The sequence below is a fragment of the Rhinolophus sinicus genome, linkage group LG06 (assembly GCF_036562045.2).
Source record: "Rhinolophus sinicus isolate RSC01 linkage group LG06, ASM3656204v1, whole genome shotgun sequence".
NCBI lineage: Eukaryota > Metazoa > Chordata > Mammalia > Chiroptera > Rhinolophidae > Rhinolophus > Rhinolophus sinicus.
Window position 1 is genome coordinate 90,656,084 of NC_133756.1, and position 22,889 is coordinate 90,678,972.

Below are 22,889 nucleotides of genomic sequence, written 5' to 3' on the forward strand. Positions count from 1 at the left end.
TTTATACCTTTCCTCATCTAAAAAGATCTGAAAAGGTCAGCAAATAACCACTGTTCTGTTACTTTGTGTTGGCCGAGCATAGTGGGAGTGTTTACGCTCCTCCAGAATTTGAGCTGCAGTGATAAGGACATTGCTCTCCTCATTGCATCCAAATTACATAACAGATGCAATTCTGAAAGATTTTAGAAATAAAATTGTGCTAACTCCAGTCATATGTTAAATGTACTAGGTAAGCCCATAATTACTAGATTGAGCTCTTATCTCCTAGATCTTTTTGTAACAGAAAATCATTTATATATTTTATTATAGCCTACTGTGGATTCCTTTGCATTCGCCTCCAGTGCAAGCCTGGGACAAAGGCTTGGTGAGAGCTTAAAAGAAAGCCCTAAATCAGATGAAGGTACTAAAAGAACCCTTCTCCTTTTATATACCAAAGCAAAATGAGACCAGAATCATCTAAAGCATACTGAGAATGTGAATTATAAAGCTGAAATATTTATGTCACTATAGAGACAAACTGTTTTTTTATTAAAAAGCCAAAATTTCTCATCAGATCATGAGCATTCTATACCTTTTTGTTTTAACTTACTATTGAATTTTATATGAGACAGTTACTAGAATACCGTGTTTCCCTGAAAATAAGACCTAGCCGCACAATCAGTTCTAATGCGTCTTATGAAGCCAAAATTAATATAATGTATATTAAAATATATTAATGTAATATATAATATATTATATAATAAAATAAGACCAGGTATAATATAATATAATACTGGGTCACTATAATATAATATAATATAATATAATATAATATAATATAATATAATATAAATATAATACCGAGTCTATATAATATAACATACTACTGGGTCTTATATTAATTTTTGCTCCAAAACATGCATTAGAGCTCATTGTCCAGTTAGGTCTTATTTTCGGGGAAAGTGTCATGCGGGAGACCCTGCTCGCTGCACCATTTGTCGTGCGGGGCAGCCTGCGGGGTCTCTGGTCCCGCTCCTCACATAAGAACGCAGGATATGGTGAGGCCAAAAAGGAACACCCACAGAGCCATAGGTAGGGGAGTCATACCACTATGGTCTCACTGCAGGCTGGGCCCACCGGACGTGTGACCTGCCATCCGCCTTTCCACCAACCGACCGACGACTCTCCTCGACTCTGTTCCTCTACTCTCTTCCGCTCTCCTCGGCTCCTCTCGGCAATCCTTGGCTCTCCTACGTAGCCGCAGCAGTTATACCAGCAGCCAATCGGCTAACCAGCCACAGCCGACGGCCAATCAGCCACAGCTGACGGCCATCCACTACCTGAGCCAGAACCCCTCCACATGAGGCAGAGAGCCTGTAAACTACTTTCTGGGGCTCTGTCCCCACACACAGTATGTCAACTTATTTTACTGAGTCCAAATTACTTCAAGACTGTGAAAATGACAAAGATGAATAACAATTGTCCCAAAAAAAAGCATACTGTTCACTGGAAGGTAAAGGCACAAAACACAAGTATACATTCAACTAGAACACAATGGAGCTATACTATAAAGGCCATGAGGAACAAGGACAGTTCTGCCAACACAAAACAAAAAACATACAATGTTTGTATTGAAAATCAATGAATCCAAAACTGGATATTTGAAAGGTCAATAAAATTGAAAAGCGTTTTTTTTTCTAGGAAAAAAAGAGATTCATAATATCAGACATGAGAAAGGAGAGATCACTATAGCTCATACAGACATTAAAATGCTAATAAGAGAACATTACTAACAACTTTATGTCAATAAATTCAGTAACTTGAATGGACAAATTTCCTGAAATGTACAAACTACTTTAGGTCATTCAAGAAAAAAATAAATGAGCAAAACAATTTGTTTAAAAACCTACCCAGCAAAGGAAATTCCCAGGCACAGATCACTGGTGAATTGTACCAAACATTTAAGAAATAAATAGTAACATTACACAAACTTGTGCAAAATACTAAAGGAACACTCTCCAAATCATTCTGTGAGTCAAGCACTACCCTGATACCCAAACCAGACAATTACAAAAGGGAAGGGAGGAAGGGAGGGACGGAGGAGGGAGGGAGGGGAAAAAGGAAGGAGGGAGAGAAGAAAGGAGGGAGGGAAAGAAAAGTACAGACCAGTATGTCTCATAAACACAGAAGTAAAAATCCTTCACAGAATATTTGCAACTTGAACCAAGCTAATATATAAAAAGAATCATGGTCAAAAAAAGGTATATAGTCCAAGGAACACAAAGCTGGTTTAACATTCAAAAATCAATATAGCTCACCAGGTTAACAGATGATTCCCCACCACCCCAAAGAAACCAAATGATTATCTTAAATGAAAGCAGAAAAGGCATCTGATGAAATTCAACACCCATCATGATAAAAACTGGGAGTAGAAGGAAAAGAAACTCCTTCAGTTTAGAGAACATCTACAAAAATCCTAGAGGCAGCATCGTACTTAATGCTGAGATACTGAATGCTGTACTCTAAGATCAGAAAAAAGGCTGTCATCATTTTTAGTCAACATTGTTTAAGAATTCTTAGCCAGTGCAGCAAGGCGAGAAAAAGAAATCAAAGGCATACAGATTGGTAAGAGTGAAGAAAAACGATCCTTAATCAAAGATTACATAATTTTCAATGAGAAGATGCCTAAGAAATCTACTAAAAAGCTACTAAAACTAGTGAGTTAGCAAGGTCACAGGATACAAGGTCAATATTATGTTTTTATTTACATATAAAAGTAATATACAATTGGAAATAGAAATTTTTAAAAATACCAATTATAATAGGACAAAATAATTTAGGGACGTGGGTTAATTACAGCATTCCTGGAACTAACCTGAGCTATTTTGCTGAAGTAAAGATGTACGTGCACGGCACTGACCCCTGTGAAGACATGAGATGTACTGCTTGATAATGCTGCTTTGTACTGATGGGTCTGAGTTTGAGGGCAGTATGCATCAGACTGTCAGCAAATCAATCAATAAATTCAATGTAATTCCCATAAAAATTCTAGCAATATTTTTCACAGCAATTTAAAAAATTATAAAATGTGTAAGAAAATGCAAAGAACCTAGAGTTGTTAGAACAATATTGAAAAAAGAACAAATGTTGGAGGACTTATATACTAACAGATTGCAAGACTGAGAACTATGGTAATCAAGAGAACATAATATCGGCACAAGGATAGACTGATAATCAAGGGGACAGAATACACATTCCAGAAACATACCCGATAGTCGTGTACCCATATGAATATGGTCAACTTTTGATTTTCACAAAAGGAGCCAAGGTAAATCAATAAGATGGTCTTTTCAACAAATCTGATATCCATATGCAAAGAAATGAACTTTGAAACTTCCCGCACACCATATACAAAAATTAACTCAAAATGGGTCATACACCTAATGCAAGAGTTAAAAGTATAAAGCTTCTAGAAGAAAACACAGGAGAAAATCTCTGTAACATTGTTTGGGCAAAGGTTTTGTTTGTTTGTTTGTTTAGATAAAACAAAAAAGAAAAGAACCACAAAATTTTAAAAATTTAAAAACTGGACTTTCATCAAATGAAGAACTTTCTACTTTATTTCCATCAAGAAAGTGAAAAGACAATCCAAAGAATGGGAGGAAATACTTACAAACTATGTATCATACCCCAAATACATAAAGAATCTTAAACTAAGTATTATAAATATAAACAACCCATTTTTTTAAACGGCAGAAGATTTGAATAAATACTTCATCAAAGAAGACATACAAATGGCAAACAAACACATGAAGGACGTCAACATCATTAGTCACTAGGGAAATTAAAACAGCAATGAGATGTCTTCACACCCACAGGATGGCAGTAACAAGAACTGGCAAAAACACAGGGCAACTGGAACTCACACTGCTGGGTAAACCACTGTGGAAACCATTTTGAGAGTTCAAAAAATTAAGCATATACTATCATGTAACAACACAGCAATCTCACTCTACTGTTAAATACTTTAGTTTTCATTCAAGAGAAATGAAAAACAATGTTCACAAAAAGCTTTGTACTTGAATATTCATAAACAGGCTTATTTTTAATAGCCATTCTGGGAAAGACAAAACTCTAGTAATAGAAAGCAGATCAGCAGTTCCCAGGGTCTGAGGATAGTGACGGGGGACTGGATGCAAAGGTATAAAAGAGAACTTTTAGAAATAATGAAAATGTTCTATCTTGATTATGAGAGTGTGAAAAGACTGCAAGCAAATACTTGTCAAAATTCACTGAATTGTATACTGAACATTACTGAACTTTATGTACCTTATACTTCATTAAATCTGATTTTAAAAAAGGAAAATGTAGTCACTTTAAAATACAAATAATCTTTTTTTTCCCCATGACTTTCCATTTTCGGCAGGACTTGGCAGGGATGGCTTCTCCATGTTCCAGTAGATCAGCTGGGGCAGTACTCACATGGCAACAAGCTGGTGCTGGCTGGAGGGTGGGAGCTCAGCGAGGGCTGCAGGCAAGCTGTTGGTGGGCTCTCTCTCCAAGTAGGTGGCTTCGGTTCTATAAGAAGCCCTATCACTTTTTATGACATGGTCTAGGAGGTCACATTAGTGACAAGCCTGCCCAGATTCTAGTGGAGGGACATAGACCTCAAGTATTAATGCGAGTGTCAAGTCACATTATAAAGCAGTGTGTGAGATGGGAGACAGTTTTCTGACTATCTTAGAAAAAACAACCTACCACACTGGATTTTTATTCTGTAGATAAGTGTGAATCAGTAGGACAATGCAAAAATGATACGATCCCATCTATATTTTATGGTATGTCCAGCAGCACTATTAGGAATAAATTAAACAGAGAGACTGAAAAATATGTGTGGGCAGAGGGACGGGGAGGAAGGAATTATTTAGGTGGTATTTCAAGAGTCAAAGCAAAGGAGACCCTCAAGTGGCATAACATCTGTAAGAGCCACGAGGAAACGGCCTTCCAGAAACACTATAAGAACACCACTGAAACATCCTGGCAACTACCACATGTGGCTAAGCCTAGCGCCTCTGGAACATGATGGTGCCATAAACCAAGACGAAGTTCAGGAGGGAGGGTAATAACTTCTCTTTGGCACATGCTGGTGAAGGCAGAATGCATTTGAAAATAACACACAAACTACAACAAAGAGCACATTTCATGTAACCCATTAAAAAGAGACTCAATTGTGATTAATCAAAAATTGGCTACATCCTGAGACAAGGCAACATGGACGATTATATTTACCTAAAAGATCGATGTTTATCTGCACACAAAATGACTAGAGTGTATGTTTTAATACCCCTGGCTTGCTTCCTAGCCAAAACATTCTCTTTGTAGTTCACTGGGCTAATAATAAAACTGCTTATCTGGGGCTTTGTTTCTAAGGCGAGGTGTAGGAACAATTTATACTGCTCTTTTTTAAGTGATAATAGTGATTATGCATGAATTTAAAACACAGTGTTTCTTTTAAACTTTAAATCATCTGTAGCAGGTCAGACACCATTAGTGAATCCTTCTCCCTTGCTCCTTGCTGAAAGAACTGCTTTCTTCAGCTACTGAATGGCCCATGTGCTTCGGGGGTTCTGGGTTCATAATCCCCACGGTGAATCTTACTTGGTTTAACTCAGCATTCACAATCCTAGGGAGCTGTACAATAGAATCAACTGGGAGCTTTTAAAACACCAATGTCTGGGCACCCGCTCTCCTGTTCTGATTTAACTGGTCGGGAGTTATAGTATATTCTAATTATCAGGGGACAGCCTAAGGACAAAAGTCAACTCAATAGGAACGGAGGTTGTCAGAGCAGAAAGATGGATAGACCTTTGATTTTGACAACATTGTTGAATTAATCGACGATAGAACCGTCACCCAGATTTCTCATGTAAAATAACAAAATTTCCTCATTTTTTTTAAGCTACTTCTTATTGTTTTCTGTTACTGGCAGTGAAAATTATGCTACATGTTATACCTGGTGATACAATTTTCAAGATAAAAGTTTGGCTTTATAAACAGGAAGCAGAACTGCAGTCATTCTGCTGACAAGGGACAAGCCCATTTTATCTGAGCTAGCAAAGAATGATGTCATTTCGCTGTATATGAAAAGATCTTTTCCCTCAGCTTATATGAATATTTGAACAGACAGATAGGTGTCTGCTCACTCACCACTCCAAATGGCTAGACATTTTTCTTTAAAACTGAATGACCCACCAGTATACAAGACAATATCATCTTGCACATATATCTTTTACAAGTGTTTTAAGAGCTATCTTCCAGATATACCTATCATATTAGTCTGAAATAAATGATTCTCAAAAACTAAAATGAAACACTATATAACATATCTCACACACACACACACACACACACACACACACACACACGATACGCCCTTCTTTGTCCTGCTCACCAATGCCAACTACCCAAACACACTGAAAGCAGGGGCACCAGTCTGTGCTGCGAGTGGACAGTCCTGAACTTTGGCTTTGATTTATGGTACAATGTGTGCAGGAAGCACCTGACTCAAAGCATTCTGCTTTTCTTCTCTGAGAAAACACCAAATGGTGGATGACAGCACTAGGGGAGCCCTGGAACAGCAGGCCAAGGTGATTTTCACAGGCTGGAGCAGTAACGTCGGGGTGAGGGTCACAGCCATGGAGCTCGAGGAGGCCTGGCCGAGAACAAGCAGCTCTGAGCCGCCTGCTCAGGGCATGCGCATCAAGTCCCTGGAAGAGATCTCTCTTCTCCCTGCCCATCAAGGAGTCTGAGATCGCATTTTCCTGGCGATACCCCTCAAGGATGAGGTTTTGAAGATTATGCCCCTGGAAAGCAGACCTGCGCAGGCCAGCGGACCAGCTTCAAGGCATTCGTCATCTGGGATCCCAACAGACATGTCGGCCTGGGTGCTAAGCCCTCCAAGGAGGTAGTCACTGCCATCTGTGTGGCCATCACGCTGGCCAAGCTCTCCATCATCCCCATACAGCGAGGCTACTGGGGGAACGCCGTCAACAGCAGCAAAGTGCCTGGCTGCTGCAGATCTGTGCCAGTGCACCGCAGGCCTGCCCCAGGGGACTGGTACCGTCTAGGCCCCTGTGCCCAGGCAGCCCCTGCTGATGGCCAGTATTAATGAGGGCTACACCTCAGCCAGGGGCTGCACTGCCTCCTTGGGCAACTAAGACCTACAGCTATTTCACCTCCAACCTCTGGAAAGAAACTGTGTTCACCAAGTCTCCCTATCAGGAATTCACTTATCATCATTAAGACCTAGACCTACATCAGGGTCTCCAAGCAGAAGACCCAGGCTCCAGCTGGGGCTACCACATAGTTTTTATACAAGAAAAATAAAGTGAATTAGCCTCTTAAAAATAAATAAAGGATTCTGTCCCTAGATTCAATTCTGAGTCCACTGTTTTGACCACTCTTCATTTTGGTTTCAAAGGATTGTGGACAGCTTGTTACTTCCAAGGCTCACCTCTCCCCATATCTTGGATGTGATCCCTCCAACTCGTCCTGAACCCTCTGCTCTTCACTGTCCCCATTCTCTTCGGTGAGGTTCAGGGACACCTTTTCTTAGGCCTTTAAACATGTTCACATCTCGATGTATAAGACTGCATTATATATTCCTTTCCCTGCCAACCACAGCATCCACTCCCACCCCCTACCTTTTACGTCCACTCATCTCTTCCATTCATTTACCAATCCACTCTAATATGGCTTCCATCTCCACTATTTTATTAAAATTGCTCTGGGAAAAATGACCAATTATTGCCTCATTGCTAAAATTAATGACCCCTTCTAAGTCTTTGTATTTCTTTCTTGATTATTTTTAAGCTTCCATTAATGCCAAAGTGTATGTTTGGAACAATGTCAAAAAATGATTAAAACAGTTCCTATGTTACAAAGTTCACAGTCTAATGGGAAAAATGGTAACAGAGACAATTCTAATATTGTGGGAAGTTCAATGACAGAAGCCTCTATGTGACAAAAGACAATCATAGTGAATGGGAGCTAGGAAATGGTTTTAAAGTAGCAATGAATAATCTCATTTTAAAAGGTTGAACAAGAATTCATAATGTTGTAGACAATGAAATAGAATAATCGAGACAGAGCATATGTGTAAGAGTAGAGGAATGACCTATACTCAGGCCACAACAGTGAGCAGGGAGGAGGGGATGGATCTAGAAGAAATTAATTAACCTGTCAGGCAGAATTTGGTATCACTGACTCCTCTTTCTTGATTCAGTCATCCCTCGTTATCTGTGGGGAATTGGTTCCAGACCCCTCATGGACACTAAAATTCACAAATGCTGAAATCTCTTACATAAAATAGCGTATTTGCATGTAATCTATGCATATTCTCCCATATACTTTCTATCATCTCTAAATTACTTTCAATACCTAATACAATGTAAATGTTATATAAATAGTTGTGATATTCTACTGTTTAGAGAATAAGGACAAGAAAAAATATCTGTACATATTCAGTACAGATGCAAGATGCAACCATCTTAGGTCTAACTACATAGTACTAATTATATCGGCAACAATGAAACATTTTTTTCAAATACTTGGGTTCCACAGTCAGTTGAATCCACAGATGCAAACCACACCAATACAGAGAGCCAACCATACTCTCCCTCTGGCTTTCCTCCTATCCCTCTCTTTTGTTGGTTTTCTTTTTCTGTTCCCAAAAGTCTGCCCCCGTCCCCTCCCACTCTAATGCTCTCAGGAAGATTTGATCCAAGTCTACTACTGGCTGAGAGACACTGCAAACAAGGTCACTATAAAGAGAAGTTTTCATTTGTAACTGTAATGATGGTACAGTTGAGCAAAAGATTATTCAGTTCTCTCCATAGGATTAGCCAAATTAATTGTTTTCATAAAAATAATGTACAAACATATAAAAATAGCAGTTACGAGGATAATATGATGCATGAATCATATGGCCTAAGGTACACTCCCAACAAATTAATAAAACGTATTGAACACAAGCAAGCAGAAAATGATGCTGAGGAAATGAAACTGCAGAATCTAAAGTGATTTAGAAATAGGCTAACTAGAATTTAATTGCAGATGAGAAAAATTGATCATATAAATTTTAACCATATCCAGAAGGTGTTCAAAAATGACTGCATAATGAATTGACAGAAGAATTTTAGGCTTACTCTTTCTCTCAAGAAGTGGAGTCCTCTACGTCTAAATTCTAATATGAAAATGTTCTGCAGAATTGTGTGTAAGAATCACAATTCTTAAGCAGAAACCAAAGGGAAAAAAGGTGTTTTCTAAGGTGACCAAGGCCCATACCTATACCATACAGACTGATGTATCAAAGTCATCACCTGAACTTGTCAGAAATTAATTGCAAGCGCTGACATGTTATATTTGTTCCCTAAGGCTACAAGCCTTTAAACACATGAACATGGTCTGCATTAGCTGAATTTGCCAGTGGCTTTCTCAAGGAGAAAAAGGACCTTGTGGAGGTCAAAGCCAGTACTTGAGAATAATCTCTTCTGATGGTTGTGATCTTAACTCCCAATGGCCAACAGAAACAAAGTTCTTAAATGTCACAGAAGCAGCTTTTTAAAACTTTTAAAGAGAAATTAAAAATAGAACAATTCAGTTGTCCCATTCATATTCTCTTGCTAATTTTATTTCTACCAGGGGGAAAATAATGTCTACAAATTATTCATCCAAGAAAGTAAACAATGCCAAGAGATGACTCTTTGGTTTGCAACATTAACTACACTTTTAGAACTTTAGATAACTGGCAATCAGACTCTTTGCTTCCCTTTTAAAGGAAAGCCATTTCAACTATAAACTAATAGAACCACTCTGGAAAGCAAAACAACCCTCTTTCTTCTTTTACCCTCTGAGGGTAAGAAAAGAGAAGAGAAAGGGTTAGTAGGAATAGAGCTAATCTCTTCATGCAGTGCAATATTATAAATACCATTTGTTATATCAAAAACAATGTTACAAAACTAAAGTTTTTTCATTCAGTCCAATACCACTAAATGAGTCTCTGTAAGTGGATCAGATGTCAGTACATTGTAAACTGCATTTACAATTATTTTCCTTCCTCTTGAGAATGAGACTTTCATTTAACAGGCTTATGTAAATTAAGTACCTTTATTTACTGCCCCATCTAAATAAAAATAAAGCAAGTTGTCAGTAACAGAAATATTTCCCAACAATATAATTTAGGCATCCATGTTAATAAATTGCTTGAGTTGAATACTAACAATATATTATTTCAATGTGTTGTAATAAATAGCATCCCTTGGGACACAGAGACAATTATATTTATGGAAGATGTGGTAAACCAGGAAAATTACAAATCCAATTAGCACTTGATAAAGACCTCCAATACAAAGCTTCTTAGAATGTCTAATTATTCAAATGGCAACTACACTAGAAATAAACCAGATAGTACAGTTTGCTGGCATAAACAAATAGACTAGACCTAAAGGGAAGGACAAAAGGGGCGGGGGGAGGGGGGGAATCCAGAAACCACTCCTCTAAGTCATTTCAAAAGGATTTCCTTTTTATATACAAACTCAGGAGAATAAGATAATTATATCTTTTGGAGACCTGATTTAGCATCAAGCATGTACCTGGTAGTATTATGAAGTCAGATCTTTCATCTTTAACTCAGCTGCCCTGTCCTGTATGCTGCTATTTGTAATTGTCCCTCTTTGTTCATTAGTGACATAGAAGACCTAGTCAATGAAGTACTCTAGCTGTAAATTGGCATTTTACTTCTGGAAAGCAAGATGGCAAAACACGTCAATATCTATGGCCCCAATATTCATCTCATCATCTGCCATTAAGTGTCCACTCTTTACCCAGTGCGCTTCATAAACCATAAATTTTAAACCTCAAACAACCATGAAAGATAGTTTTTCTCACCTTTTGTCACATAAGATGAAAACAGGTTAACTTGCCCATCTCACAGCAAGTAAATAGCTTATCAGAAAGTGAACTCACATCACATCTCACTCTAAAGGCTTTGTGGTTTCCTCTAATCCTTTTAACCCCAAAGTTCTACTCTAAATCTATCTGAAGTAAATAAATCAACAGAACCAAAATATCAACTCAAAGATATCTCTGCAGCTTTTTTATAGCAAAAAAACAGAAACAACCAAATAGATAACCTTAGGAGAATGGTACTTCAACACAATGAAATACTGTGTAACTGTCATGAAGACCACATAAATAATTTTTAGGTGAAAAGAAAACCCTCAAATTGATATGGAGAGAGAGTTCTAGCTCTGGCAATGACAATTTTACACTCTATACAAAATATATAAAAGAACTATTTGAAGGTACTAGAGAGCAACCAAAATCAGGCAGAAACTGAAGGGAATTATCAAGAAAAAATGAAATCATGGTGGGTGAAATCTCCACTGCATTAGTTTTCTACTGCTGTATAACAAATTACCACAAACCCTGCCACTGAAAATAGCACCCGTTTAATAGCTCACAATTCTGTGAGTCAGAAATCTAGCCAGCATGGCCAAGTTCTTTGTTCAGGGTTATCATGAGGCTGAAATCAAAAAGTTGGCTGGGCCAAGTACTCACCTACAACCTCTGGAGAAAAATCTGCTTTCCAAACACACATAGTTTGTTGGCAGAATCTACAAATTCTGCCTTGTGATTGTAGGACTCAAGGAGAAACAACAGCTAGAAGACAGAAAGAGCTGAGTAGAGATCTCAGTTGCTATTCACTGAAAGAAACAAAATTTAGAGACAAAACTTAGAGTCCCACCAAATTAAAGGAGCTTAATATACACCTTGGACTTCGCACTGAAACTCCAGAATGGATCTAGGACTAAGGATCTAGGAATAGGATCTAGGACTTAGTTCCAAATCTAAGGATAAAACCGTAACAAAACTTCCGTAATAAGGCCAAAAATGAAGCCACACAAGTTCAAGGGGAACTGTCAGAAACTTAACTTCCTTGTAAAACAATACCCTCTTCAATAGAATATAACAAAACTCAGAGTCCCTATAACACAGTATCTGGAACACACAATATACAATAAAAAATTATTAGACATGAAAAATATAGGAAAATGTGGTTCATAGTCAAGAGAAAACCCAAGCAGTAATGACAAGTCCACAAATGATCCAGAGACTGGAGTTATTAGATGAGGATCTTCTGTAACAAATATATAAGAAAGCCTAGAGGAAAAGATGGATTTAGTGAAGAAAAAGATGGATATTTCAATAGAGATTGGAATTTAAAAAACAATAATCAAATGGAAAAGCAGAAATTCCAGATTTTAAAAACAAAACGTCCAAAATAAAAAAAATTTGTCAAGTAGAAGTAACAGGAAATTGGAGACAGTAGCAAAAAGAATCAATGGCATGCAGACAGGTAAACTGAAAGTATCTAAACTACTTTACAACAACTTAGATTAAATGGATAAATAACCAGAAGACAAAACTGACTAAAATTAACACAAAAAGAAAAAAAAATGAGTATCTCTATATCTACTTAAAAATTGAATTAACAATTTAAAATTCTCCCACAAAAATTCTTCAGGCGCCGCTGGCTTCACTAGTGATGTCTATCAATCATTTAAGGATAAAATAATGTAAAAACATCAAACTTTTTTTATGAGGCAAGCATAATCCTGACACCAACACCAACTAAAGACATTGGGAAACTACAGACCAATATCACTCATGAACATAAATACAAAAATTCTTAACAAAATATCAGCAAGTTGAACCAAGCAATATATAAAAAGGATAATATGGAATGACCAATGTAGGTCTAGCCCATAAATGCAAAACCCATTAATGTAATTCATATTAACTAAATACAGGACAAAGACTAGTTACCTTAACAGACATGTAAAAAGCACTTGACTAAAATCATGCCCATTCATAATTTTAAAAAGAAAAGCACTCAAAAAACTAGCAATAGAAGAGAACATTCTTGATTTGATGAAAGACAACTACCATATGATGTGGGTAAACAGACATTTGGTTAACTTTCTACCTCTTTAATCAGGTACCTTCTACACATTAAAGGTAGTATGTACGTGACCTTTATGCTTACAATAAAAATGACCTCTGGTTGGTAGACGGCATCTGGACTGGGAGAACTACTGACATAAATTCAAGCTTCTTTGTAATGGACGTGTCCCTTTCAGGGACCATTAAAGAGACACCTATGGAGTTGTTACAAGAAATAATTGCTCCTGAGGGGTGTAAAGCTTTATGGAATTGTTACAAGAGATAATAGCTCCTGAGAGGCGTGAAGCTTCTAAGCTAATATGGCTTCCCTACCCACATAATGTGGCCCTTGTTTCCTTGTACCCAAACTTTCATGGGGGAGGGGTGGTAGAGGGATAAAAATTAGCCCCTGGAATGCAAGAAGAGGAACAACTGCGGCTACCCTGAAGCCAAGTATGGCAATCATAGTCTTTCTTCCCCATCTAAATGTTTAGGTGAACTTAAAGATGAACCTTGGGTAGGCAAATTAAAAATCTACACTCTAGGGGGTGGGTGGTTAGCTCAGTTGGTTAGAGCATGGTGCTATTAACACCAAGGTTGACGGTTCGATTCCCACATGGGTCACTGTGAGCTGCGCCCTCCTTAAAAGAAAACAAACAAACAAACAACAACAAAAACTACACACTATATCATACTCAACGGTGAACTATTAAATGCATTTCCCCTAAAATCAGGGAAAAGGCAAGAATATATGCTCTCACCACTTCTCTTCAAGATTATATGGGACGTCCTAGAAATTACAGCAGGCAAGAAAAATGAACGAATACATACAGATTAGAAAGGAAAAGTTAAAACTGTCTTTATTCCCAGATGACATAATGGCTCATGCAGAAAATCAAAGAATCTACCAAAAAAGAAAACCTAAAAGAACTAACAAGTAAATTTACCAATACTACAGGATATAAAGATCAAAATACAAACATCAACTGTATTCTAAGTGTATTGTAGTGGCAACAAACATTTTAAAAATAAAGTTTTCTTCAAGTACCAGTTATCAACTGTCATCAAAAAAATCATAAAATACTTAAAAACAAATTTATAATAGGTGAAGCAAAGAGGATTTTTAGAGCAGTAAGAATACTTTCTGTGATACTGCAATAGTGGATACATGTAATTATACATTTGTCCAAATACAGAATGTATAACACCAAAGAACACCCTAATGTAAAGTATGGACTTTGGGCGATGATGATGTGTCAATATAGGTTCATCAATTGTAATAAATGTATCATTCTGGGGGAGTCTGTGCCTCGGGGGGAGTATATGAAAAATCTCTATACCTTCCTCTCTATTTTGCTTTGAACCTGAAACTACTCTTAAAAAAAAAAAGTGATTAAAAACAAAACATAACATACTTGAAAGAAATATAAAATCCTTTAAGACCTTAACAGAAAACCCAAAAATTTTGCTGCCAGAAATTAAAGCTCTAAAGAAACAAATAGAGAACTACTCCATATTTGTGAATTGGAAAACACAATGTCATTTCTCCTCAAACTGATCAATGCCATCGTAAATAAAACCCCGACATTCTTTTTGTAGAAATTGCAAGCATACTCTAAATTTTATTTAGAAATTCAAAAGGCAAAACAATATCGAAGAATAAAGTTGAAGGACTTCCATTACCTGTTTTCACGACTTACTACAATACTATAGTAACTAAGGTAGTATGATATTAGCAATAAGGATATAAATCTAACAGAGCAGAATAGAAAGTCAAAAAATAGACCCACAAAACAGATCAACTGAGTTTATGCAGAAACCAAAGTAATTCATTGGGGAAAGCATAATCTTTTGAAGAAACAGTCTGTAAGGATTAAAATCCACATGGAAATAAATACATTTTGAGCACAACCTCACATCATATATTTTAAAAATCCATTCCAACAGAACATAAAACCTAAAACTATAAAGTTTCTAGATAAAAACTAAGGAAAATATCTTAGTGATACCTTGGTACAAGCAAAGCCTACTAACTACACAAAAAACACTAGCAAAAAGGTGACAAACTAGACTCCAGAATTAAAAATTCCTCAACTTTAAAAGATACCATGAAGAAAGGAAAGCCACAGACCAAGAGAAAATATATGCAAGAGATACGTCTGGAAAAGGATTTAACCATATTCTATGAAGAAAAACAATACAGTTCCCCACCACCACCACCACCCACAATTGGCAAAAGACTAGAACAGAAACTTTTGCAAAAGAGATGTTTCCATGTCTTAGCTATTGTGAATAATGCTGCAATGAACATGGGGGTGCATGTATCTCTTTGAGAAGGTGATGTCCTTTTCTTCAGATATACATCTAGAAGTAGGATTACTGGATCATATGGTAGTTCTTTTTTTCTTTGCTTTTTGAGGAACTGCCATACTGTTTTCTATAATGGCTGTACCAATTTACATTCCACCAACACTGTACAAAGAAAGGATCCTTTTTGTCCATATCCTTGCCAGCATTTGTCATAACTCATCTTTTCTATTACAGCCATTCTAACACGTGTAAGGTGATAACTCATGTGGTTTTGATTTGCATTTCCCTGATGATTACTGAGGTTGAGCACCTTTTCATGTACCTGCTGCGGACCATGTGTATGTCTTCTTTGGAAAAATGTCTACTCAGGTCCTCTGCCCATTTTTTAATTCCATTGTTTGTTTGCTTGTTTTGCTTGCTATTTAGAAGTATGAGTTCCTTGAATATTTTGGATATTAATCTCTTATCAGATATATGCTTTGCAAATATTTCTCCCATTCTGTAGGCTGCCGCTTCCTTTTTATTTTTTTTTTCTGTGCAAAAGCTTTTTAGTTTGATGTAGCCCTACCTGCGTATTTTCGTTTTTGTTGCTTGTACTGTCATGTCCAAAAAGTCATTGCCAAAACCAATGTCAGGGAGCTTTTTCAGGTTTTATATTTAAATCTTTAATCCATTTCAAGTTAATTTTGAGTGGTGTAAGTTAGGTATCCAGTTTTCTTCTTTTGCATGTGGATATACAGTTTTCCTAACAGTATTTATTGAAGAGACATCCTTTCTCTACTGGGTATTTTTGACTCCCTTACCAAATATTAGTTGAACATATATGTGGGAGTTTATTTCTGGGTTCTCGATTCTGTTGCACTGGTCCATGTATGTTTCTATGCCAGCACCATACTGTTTTGATTATTATAGCTTTGTAATCTGGAAATACAAAAAAGGTCGGACAATTAAGTTTGCGAACTTTCCACTGTGCACTTACACAGTAGAAAGTTCGCAAACTTAATTGTTGGACTTTTTCGTGTTTGTAAATATACAATGGAATATTATTCAGCCACAAAAAGGGAAATCTTGCCATTTGCGACAAGGATGAATCTTGAGGGTATTGTGCTAAGTAAAATAAGTCAGACAGAAAGACAAAAACTATTTTGATCTTACTTATATCTGGAATCTAAAAAAGTCAGACTCATAGAAACAGTAGACTGGTGGTTGCCAGAGGCGGGGACAGGACGGGTGATGGTGGTCAAAGGGTACAAACTTCCAGTTCTAAGATGATTAAGTTCTGGAGATCTAATGTAAACAACAGTGACTGTAGTTGATAATACTATATTATATATTTGAGAGTTGCTGACAGAGTAAATCTTAAATGTTCTCACCTCAGAAACAAGGTAAACATGTAAGGTGATGGATGTGTTCACTAACTTTATTGTGGTAATCATTTCACAATATATATATATATTAAGTTGTAAACCTTAAACTTACAAAATGTTATATCAGTTATCTCAAAGCTGGGAAAAAAAGATATAGAAATGGTTAAAAAGCACATGAAAAAAAATGCTCAACATCATTAGCTATCAAAAAAATGCAAATTAAAACCATAATACACTACCACTAAAATGGCTAAAATTAAAGACTGATTATATCAAATTTTATATAGTACATGGAACAAATGGAAGCTGTCATATAGTGCCGATATACAATACAACCACTGTGGAATATTCTTTGGAAGTTCTGTTTAAAGCAGAAATTCTCAACCTCAGCATTATAGATACTGTGGACCAAATAATTCTTTGTGTGCAGAGCTATCCTGTGCATTGTACGTCATTTAGCAGTCTCCTGGACCGCTACCTACTCTCAGGTGTGATAATTAAAATATTTCTAGACATTACCAAATGTCCCCAGACATTGCCAAATTCACCAACAGTTGAGAACCACTGCTTTAAAGTTAAACATACATCTACCCAGCAATTCCATTCCTAGGTATTTATCCAACAGACAAGAACACAAATGTCCTTAAAAGATTTGTACGTGAATGATCACAACAGTTTTATTCATACTTGGAAAAAAGTAGAAACAATTTAAATGTCCATCAACAAGTGAACAGATATAGAAATTGTGGAAGATCTGCACAATGGACTATAACCCAGCATTAAAAATAAGATAACTACTCATACATCCATTACGCTGAGCAAAAGAAACCAGATATAAAAGAGTACACACTGTATGATTACATTTCTTTGCAATTGTGTTACAGGAGGGCAGGGGGCAGGAAAGGACATAGGAAACATGGTTAAAATCTGTGCCTATATCACATGAAAATTACACATCTAAAAATGTAAAATAAAATTATGGTATTTCACTAAAACTAAGTATATAGAATGATTTACGTTGACAAAGTGACAAAAACAAAAATAGAGCATATGAGTAATTTTGAGATCATATCATTTTTTTGGTGTCAGTTATATATATAAATACATACACAGACACACGCGCGCACACACACACATATTTTAAGTAGTATTTGGGCAGAGAAGTTAAAAAAAGTCAACCAATTCCTTGGGCCAGCCTGCTATGTGAACAACAAACCAAGATCTTTCAACATTGCTTTGAGATGTTGAACTTAGCTATATAGATGCTAGAGGTTCATAACTCAACTCAGATATCAAGGCTTAGCATAAATTCCTCCTTCTTACTCTTTTCAGTTCGCTGAGCACCAATTCCTGCATTAAACAGGTGATATATGTCACTCATTCAGTTGTTGATACATTCACTCAATTGTCAAATGAACTGTGTGCTTCCTTGTGAAGGTCACAGTCTTCATAAGCACCCATCTGCCAGTGCAACCTGACACATTTCAAAATTGGTATGCATAGCAAAACCAATTTAAGATTATTAACATTTTTCATTTCCATTTAATTTCCCATGACAGCTCACCCTCATATTCACAATGTTTCCTCCATTTCATTAATGAGCTAAAGACAGCTTTCGCATTTATTTCACTTCTTTCAGAATTGGATGCGTTTGGCAATACCAACCATTTAAATGAGCCAATGTTTAATTCTGAATAGGTTTTGAAAACATTTCCCTGTTCTCTGTCACTCAAAGCTACTTGGTACTGAGCTCTTTCAGCAAAGGCAGACATGTAGAAAGTTGTAACAAATTACTAAGGGTCCATAGCTGCCAGGCTTCCAGTCATGGAAACTAATGGGTCTTCTGGCTCTAGCAAGTTAAATACTGGTCAGAAAAGGTAGTAATCTCTAAACAGCAAGCAGTGTGCGATTTTCAGAGAGGAAAGGAATTAGATGCCCAAAGTCTTCCTCAAAATATGCCAGAAAGAGTATGAAACAGCATATTTAATGTGCCTATATTTTTCTGTAATACAAATTATAAAAAGTAAAGCTTAAAAATATTCTTGACTGGGAGAAACAGAGAAAAGTGTAAGAAAGACTTCAGGGGGACTGGTTGCTTTTCGCTTTTTTTTGTTTTGTTTTGTTTTTCGGGGAGTGGGGGGATATAAAATAGCATTTTCTATTATAACCAGGTGTGGGTTCCAGGAATTAAGGAAAAAGTTAATGCCTGAGGTATAACTAAAGATTTAATAAATCAAGGCAGACATTTCCAGTTAAAGACAATGGAATGAAACTTCTAAGTGCCCTACAAAAAGGAATAAATTTAAAAGCATATAAGAAATCAGTTAAAAAAAAACCTGGACCAAGAGAGAGAACAGCAGACTGCAGATACTAACAGAATTTTGTATTACTGTGGGACATTCCAAAGCAATTAAATGAGACTATCTTACAAGTTTTAAAACATTAGTAAGTTTAAAATTCCTTTTGATAGGCATCTCTAAGAGACAAATGAATTACTCTTACTGTATTTTGTTGTCGACGATTTGGCTATAAATTAACTCATGCCAACCCTTTAATATCTATGGAAACCAGTATTTGTAACCTTGCAATGATAGAACCAGATTTCAGGAATAAGCTGAGAATCAACTAGGTAAGTGAAAGGTACATTTGAGTGTGTGTACGTGAGCACACACATACACACAGGATGAGAAGCAAGGAGGACAGAGAAAAGGCTCACAGATGTCCTAAATGTAATTTGAAGGGAGAATAGAACCATAAATAAAAAAACAAATTTCATATGCTTCCAAAACAGAAACCCATGGCGTGTAAAGAACACAGGTAAACAGGTAGATCTCATCAAAAGACAAAGTAGATGAGGATAAATGGGGTCAAATATATGGTGATAGAAGGAGAACTGACTCTGGGTGGTAAATACACAGTGTGATATATAGATGACGTATTACAGAATTGCACACTTGAAATCTATGTAACTTTACTAACCACTGCCACCCCAACAAATTTTAATTTAAAAAAAGAGAGAGAAAAAAAAGACAAGATACCAACAGTAAGTGCTGCTACCTTGATAGCTAAAAATCTCAGAAAGAGACAACCAATTAATCTTGAGCAAGCCAAAGATAAACTTAAGGTTGAATTTCTGTCACAAGTAATTTGTTTAACTACAGGTATGTCCCTGGTGGTCTTTGGCTAGAGAGCATTGCCAAAGTGAAATGAACAAATGTGAAGTTTGTTTTGATATTATAAAATAAAATGGGTCACCATTAGGAAAATCTGCATAACTCAGAGAACAAGTATTATCCAAATAAACAAACCATGAGCCTTAACAATAAAAAAATTATTTAAAAAATAATACATGAGTAAAAGATCTTTTCGGAGCGCAAGATAGATCAATGGATTTTATTATAACAAAGAACAAAACATTCACTGATGTGGTTTCGCATTCCACATTGCAACTAATCTTTAAGATATTATCAGTGGTTGAATTCTAGTGTAGTATCAAAGAAGAATATCCACTCTTTCTTCCCAGTCTAAATCTGGGAAGCCAGATTTCCTTCATATACTTACTTCAATGAAACAAGTTGAGTAAACAGATTAAACTCAGAAGCTGTTATGAGAATCCAGCTGTCTTCAATTCTATTCAGCCAAATGTTAAAGAGATTCGCAAAAATAGAACAGTGCCTCTTCCTAATTTTTTTTTTAATTTTGGAAAAGTTTATTTTACATAAAAAAAACTTTTATGTAGAGATGTAATGAGTTTGCTAATATTTCAAATTATTATAAAAATTTCTCAGTTGTATTTTCTAAGACAGTAAATAGCAATAGATAAAAAAAAAACCCACAAAAACTCTTATGGGCCCTCAAATAATTCCTGCAAGTATCCAGAGTTCCTTCCTCCAACCACAGAGTTTGAGAATTGCTAGCCTAAACCATTTCTACTTTTCAAAACAACCTCACTCCTTTTTCTATCTACTAGCTTCAATAACTTTCTAGGACAAAGAATCTACGTTCAGATTGTTCAAATCTTATTCCACAGAATTAGCAGGCACAACACAACTGAATTAGATTTTTAAATCCCAATGCTTAAATGAAAGTTCCCAATCTCAATAATATGAAACTAAGGGTATAAACACAAACACCTAATTCAGAACAAATTAAATGAAGAATAGCAGGTGAAAGTTTATTTATATTGGTTGGTCTGAGAACCCAGGAAACTAAGCTAAATCAAGCCTGGGATATCTGTGGTGCCAAACAAGTACAAAACAGGTATGGAGGGACATATTTGCAAACTAGAGCATACAGAATTTCCACAGGGGAAGGCAGCCTGAAGATAACTTCAGAATCCAAAATTAGGAAACAACCCATCATAAAAAAGAGTAACCATACACAACATATAATGATTTATATTCCCAAGAAATTCATATAATAGAAGTATATGGCAGAGACTCAAATAATTAAGTTAAAAGTTATTAAAGATGTTGGAAAGAAATAAAAAAAATAAAAAAACATGAGAAAGAATAAGATAGTATTTTTAGAGAAGATTAGTAAACAAATATAAGTTATTAAAATGAAAAATGGGCAGTGAAGTTTAAATCTAATAGTAAATTAGATACAGAAGAAGGTAGTAGAGATTAATTGGAAGATAAATCTAAGGAATTAAACAGCCAGCCCAGAGATAAAGGGATGGAAAATGGAGATTACAAAACATGGAGAACAAACTGAAAAGACAACATATATTAAATTATAGTTTCAAAGGAGAAAACAATGTTAAGAATTTTCCAGTACTGATGAAAGAGACAAATCCTCGGATACAGGTAGTATGCACTCCAATCAGTGAACCTACAGAGAAAATCAGAAAGAAAAGACAAAGTACTACAGAAGAATGACAATTTGACTAACACCAGCAACAATACACACTGGAAGACAGTACGATAATTATCCTCAGATTAACAAAGAAAACTATCATACCCAACCAAACTAACATTTAAGCGAAACATTTTCCGACAAAAATAAAGTATTTTCTACTAACTTACCCTCTCTGAAAGAACTAACAAAAGTGGTATTTTGAAAAGCAAACAATCAAAAAGGAGAAAGTGGGGCACATGAAAGACAAACACATCAGTAAATGTGCAGGTGTATTTTTAAACCATAAGCATTGCTACCCAGGGGAAGGGTAACAACTAATGTTGGAGGCATAAAAATATTAAACTAAAATATTGAGCATGAAAACATTTGAGTTGGAAAAGTGAATTGAGTTAAATGCTCCAAAGGGTCTCATATTGTACAAAAGGAGGGCAGAGGAAACGGTTAACTTCAGACTTAGTTAAATAAAGTATGCTTCTTACAACATCAAGAGTAACCAAAAAGTTTGAATGTTTAAGATAACCAGGTACACATAAACTAAAATATACTGCACTGTGCTGAAAGCCAACAAGTGTGGATACTGATGTAAAACAAGTAATTATGATACTGACCCCTCTGTGTTTCACAAACTCCCGCTCTTCGCATATTGTATTTAACAAGTGTCCAACTGACATATGAGACAATGAGAGTGTCATGTCAACTCATATAGTAGAAAAGCTTATTTTTTTTCCTCTCCAGATAAACATATAAACAAACCTTTTGGCATCCCAATGGATCATTCCGCTCTTCCTTTTGTAAAGATAAAGATATATACCCAGGATTCTATAGTAGGGAGAACATCCCCAGATAAAATACTCCTTAACATAATAAACCATGAGTTAAGTAGGCAAAGAAGGGGCTAAGTGAAGGGTGTTCCAAAGAGACATAACAGCGTAAGCAGAGGCCAAAGGGATAAAACAGTGTGGTCTGTGTAGGAAAACTAAACAGTTTGGAACGTGCAGTTATCACTGCTAGGACACAGCGCCCATCTCCTGGCATTCACTGCTGAAAAGCAAAAGGAGACGTCCTCATCCCCACTCCAGGAGATAAAGCTGACCGCCTTCCTCTCTTCGTAGTAACAATCAGTGTCCCATACTCACCACATGTTATCAAGTCTTACATGCCTAAACTGGAAAGTAGACAGGTTTTATTATTTGACCTCCAAAAAGAACATTAAATCTGAGTTTCACTTCATTGGATAAAAAGAATTTCCACTGCACAGATGCACTTTTACACGGCCTGTTCTCAGAATGCATCTCAGTATAAACAAGTAATTACGATGCTGACTTCCAATAAGTAGCAAGGCAATTCCACAGAGGAATTATCTACTGG

The 22,889-nt window shown here is 36.2% G+C and overlaps 1 protein-coding gene and 1 pseudogene across 2 annotated transcripts in view; one reads left to right on the forward strand and one right to left on the reverse strand.

The window, feature by feature from the left end:
* Window positions 1–22,889, reverse strand: part of DDX10 (DEAD-box helicase 10) — a 289,111-nt gene that overhangs the window by 151,764 nt on the left and 114,458 nt on the right. The gene's annotated exons all lie outside the window — the stretch shown is intronic.
* Window positions 6,732–7,345, forward strand: LOC109436374 (small ribosomal subunit protein uS5; annotated as a pseudogene).